A 5000-nucleotide genomic window follows, 5' to 3' on the forward strand; every position below is an offset into this window, starting at 1 on the left:
TAACCAGAGAACATTGACTAGCATAGTGCCATGGAGGGGCTTAGCTGGTTAGAGCGTAGAGCTAGCAATGCCAAGGTTGTGGGTTCAGTTCCCGCAGGGACCACAGTATACTGCTGTCCTTCCTCGCTGTTTACCCGCCAAACACTCCTCCTTGACCTCTCCTCTCTTTTGCTCCAACAACTAGTATTTCCTTCTCATTCTATCCATCCCTGAGACTGTGTGGTCCCCCACTCCACTCCCCTCGTTCTCCAGCTCTGTCCCACAAACTCTCCATCCCTCCTTCCATCCCCCTGTCCCTGAGAGCCAGAGAGGCATGGTCTGATATGCAGGATGAGGAATTCAATAAATTACTATAACAAAAAAAGCAGCAGCATTTTCCCATCTCTCTTCTGCCTGGACACGGGACGTGGAGGGAGAGAGGGAGCGACAGAGTCCATTTACAGAGCCCAATCCTTTGCTTTGCCCTCTAACTCTCTCCACATCTCTCTCTCTCTCTCTCTGCCTTTCCATCTCTGTCTCCTTTCCCCCACTCCACCGCTCTATCCCTCTCCATCAACCTCTCTAAGGAACTACATTCCATTGGCCTCCTCTCAGGAACGGTACATGGGGAACAGGAGACCTGGAGACTGGGTAGATCCTTCAAGGACAGCATTCACTCACCTGTGAGGGGAGAGTGGCCACCTTAGAAAAATAATGACTAGAATAAAAATGTAAATTATATTTATATGGTAGAGACACCCTGTTTTCTTCCCTATACCCAAATCCACTACTCATGATGAAGGTTAATGCCTGTCTGTCGGAAAGTCGCAATGTTTAGAAGTCACCAGAGTCCATCATGAACTGTCTGACACTTATCATAAGATAACAAATTGAGAGAGAACAGAGAGAAAGAGAGAGAGAGAGAGAGAGAGAGAGAGGGTTGAGGAAAGGGGTGAACAAAGAGGCTAAGAAAAAGAGAGAAACGCAGTGATAGAGAGATAGATTCATGGAGATAACTAGAGCGATAGTGAGAGAATGGCGGCTGGAGATGGTGAGATAGAGAATTCATAAAATGAGTGAGAGAGAGATATAGAGAGTGAGGGGGACAGAGAGAGAGAGAGATAGAGAGAGAGAGATGGGCTCACATACCACTGACCCAATGTGGTTGCTGTATCTCTAGTGGTGGTTCACAGTAGTATAAATCAATGGAAGTGGGGGAACTGGCTAATTAATTCCTATTGTTAAGTACTCTGCTAATTGATTTCTCTTTAATGACCATGACACAACAGGGTTTTAAGAGGTCGTCAACACCAAAGGGTCACGCCGGGGACCAATTACCACACACAGAAGGCGACGTTTACACAGATAACGGCAATTATTTGTTTATTATTATGACAAACAACCAAAATGGCCACCACAGAGAAGGAGAGAGAGCAGGTTTATATTGGTGTAGTATTCTGCTCTCATATGTCAGCGGTTTCACGGCGATAGTGTTTTCTTCTTCTTCTGTAACTAGAAGATGAGTCGCTGTCCTGCACAAGCTAGTTTGCTCATCAAGCCCCCTCAAAAAGAGGCATCACGTTCTTGCTGTCGGGGGCCAAGTGAAAGAAGGCTTCGCTAAGGCTTGCATCAAAAGCAACATTAGTCTTAGAGGATGTATAATTGAAATTTCCTCATTAAAAGTTGAACTCTTTGGAATACATTTCAGTGAAGGTTGGGTTTTAGCATACAGAACACCACTCATCTAACGTTCCCTCTGGCACAGTCTGTTTGAGTGACGCTCAATTGTTTTGCCTTAATGGTTTTCGCTTTGACAGGGAACAGAAAGGAGCTACATTTGGATCTTAATTAATGGTGCTTGTAGGTGAGGGGAGACGGGAAAGAGTTGTGGCTGTCTATGAGGAGAGACATCCAGCAGTCTACGGTCACTGAATAAAATAACATAGGTTGAGACAAGGATTATTTGACAGCTACCTAAGAGAACTATTTGATGACCTTTTCTATCTTTCACTATCTTTCCTCATCTCTGCTTCAGTTTATCTCTCTATGTCAGTCTCTCTCTTTCTCTGTGTGTCTACCTGTCTGTCTCATTGTCTATCCCTCTGTCTCTCTGTCTCTCTTCTCTCTGTCTCGCTCTGTGGTGTTTACCTTTCTCTCGTCCTCTAACTCAGTGGTAATTCTAACTTTTTCAGCGGGGATCCCATTTTTTTTGCCAGAATTTCTGGGTACCCCATTTTTATCCCAACAATTTCTCTCCACCCCACCCTAAATCTAAAGACAACAACCTCAACAAATAACAAATGATCTTTCTCAAAAACGTGTGTTTATTGTTCGGTACAATAATCTGTGCTATACATGTTTTGTTCTCCCCAAAAATATTTTTTTTGGTTTAAAAATAATAATAATTGGGTGACCCCACTGCAGTTCCCCTGCGACCCCAACAGGGGTGGTGACCCCGACTTTGAATACCACTGCTTTAACTCCAGACGTGCTGTGATTGCCTGCAGTTGGTTTGGCCTGGTCTGACTGGTGTATTCTTGGATCTCACTAGAGGGGTTCTGGTCTGACCCTTGTATTCTTGGATCTCACTAGGGGGGTTCTGGTCTGACTGGTGTATTCTTGGATCTCACTAGGGGGGTTCTAGTCTGACTGATGTATTCTTGGATCTCACTAGGGGGGTTCTGGTCTGACTGGTGTATTCTTGGATCTCACTGGGGGGGTTCTGGTCTGACTGATGTATTCTTGGATCTCACTAGGGGGGTTCTGGTCTGACTGATGTATTCTTGGATCTCACTAGGGGGGGTTCTGGTCTGACTGGTGTATTCTTGGATCTCACTAGGAGGGTTCTGGTCTGACTGGTGTATTCTTGGATCTCACTAGGGGGGTTCTGGTTTGACTGGTGTATTCTTGGATCTCACTAGGAGGGTTCTGGTCTGACTGGTATATTCTTGGATCTCACTAGGGGGGTTCTAGTCTGACTGATGTATTCTTGGATCTCACTAGAGGGGTTCTGGTCTGACTGGTATATTCTTGGATCTCACTAGGAGGGTTCTGGTCTGACTGATGTATTCTTGGATCTCACTAGGAGGGTTCTGGTCTGACTGGTGTATTATTGGATCTCACTAAGGGGGGGTTCTGGTCTGACTGGTGTATTCTTGGATCTCACTAGGAGGGTTCTGGTCTGACTGGTGTATTCTTGGATCTCACTAGGAGGGTTCTGGTCTGACTGGTGTATTCTTGGATCTCACTGGGGGGGTTCTGGTCTGACTGGTGTATTCTTGGATCTCATTAGGGGGGTTCTGGTCTGACTGGTGTATTCTTGGATCTCATTAGGGGGGTTCTGGTCTGACTGGTGTATTCATGGATCTCACTAGGAGGGTTCTGGTCTGACTGGTGTATTCTTGGATCTCACTAGGAGGGTTTTTACAATCAGAACAAAACTCACCGCCAGCACTATGGCTACCAGCGAGGAACCCATTTTTAAGAGTCCTTGTTTACCTGGGGACACCAATTCAGTGACGGACCTAGGCTCTGGGTCAACAAGACTGATCATTCAGTTGCCCATGATGACGTCGCACTGACTTAGCAAGCGCAGGAAGTAACCAATCAGGATATAACTAGATACATCTCTCAACCAGGGACAGACGTGGGGCTCTGTATTTATTTAAGGCCCTGCATAACTAGGATTAGGCCAACAGGTCAGGTAGTAGCAGGATGGAGTCAATTCAGAAATTACTTCTGAAAGGCATATAGAGTAAAGAATGGCATTTTTAGTGAGATCCTTAAATAAGATGTGTTTAATATGCACACACACACAGACACACACACACAGACACACACACACACACACACACACACACACACACACACACACACACACACACACACACACACACACACACACACACACACACACACAAAGAGTTCATTGAGAAATGCCCCCAACCCCCATCTCGGAAATGCATCAACTCAACATTCCACAACATGGACTAGTGGGATCACAGCTTCAAATATACACTCTGAACTCCTATGGTTGATTCAACTGGGTTACGGTGGCCCTATGGTTGATCCAACTGGGTTACGGTGGCCCTATGGTTGATCCAACTGGGTTACGGTGGCCCTATGGTTGATTCAACTGGGTTACGGTGGCCCTATGGTTGATTCAACTGGGTTACGGTGGCCCTATGGTTGATCCAACTGGGTTACGGTCGCCCTATGGTTGATCCAACTTGGTTACGGTGGCCCTATGGTTGATTCAACTGGGTTATGGTGGCCCTATGGTTGATCCAACTGGGTTACGGTGGCCGTATGGTTGATCCAACTGGGTTACGGTGGCCCTATGGTTGATTCAACTGGGTTATGGTGGCCCTATGGTTGATCCAACTGGGTTACGGTGGCCCTATGGTTGATCCAACTGGGTTACGGTGGCCCTATGGTTGATTCAACTGGGTTACGGTGGCCCCATGGTTGATCCAACTGGGTTACGGTGGCCCTATGGTTGATCCAACTGGGTTACGGTGGCCCTGTGGTTGATCCAACTGGGTTACGGTCGCCCTATGGTTGATCCAACTGGGTTACGGTGGCCCTATGGTTGATCCAACTGGGTTATGGTGGCCCTATGGTTGATTCAACTGGGTTACGGTCGCCCTATGGTTGATCCAACTGGGTTACGGTGGCCCTATGGTTGATCAAACTGGGTTACGGTGGCCCTATGGTTGATTCAACTGGGTTACGGTGGCCGTATGGTTGATTCAACAGGGTTACGGTGGCTCTATGGTTGATCCAACTGGGTTACGGTGGCCCTATGGTTGATCCAACTGGGTTACGGTGGCCCTATGGTTGATTCAACTGGGTTACGGTGGCCCTATGGTTGATTCAACTGGGTTACGGTGGCCCTATGGTTTATCCAACTGGGTTACGGTGGCCCTATGGTTGATCCAACTGGGTCACGGTGGCAGTGGGTGGTCAAGACTAAGCTAAACTAGTGTTTGATTTTCATTGGCTCCTGTTCTGTTCACCTC

The 5000-nt window shown here is 46.9% G+C and overlaps 1 protein-coding gene across 3 annotated transcripts in view; it reads right to left on the reverse strand.

Annotated features, from left to right (window-relative positions):
• LOC106609634 (IQ motif and SEC7 domain-containing protein 3-like) overlaps positions 1-5000 on the reverse strand; it is a 184193-nt gene that overhangs the window by 147284 nt on the left and 31909 nt on the right. The window lies entirely within an intron of this gene.

The sequence above is a fragment of the Salmo salar genome, chromosome 07, assembly GCF_965601325.2.
Source record: "Salmo salar chromosome 07, fSalSal1, whole genome shotgun sequence".
In the NCBI taxonomy this organism is placed as follows: domain Eukaryota; kingdom Metazoa; phylum Chordata; class Actinopteri; order Salmoniformes; family Salmonidae; genus Salmo; species Salmo salar.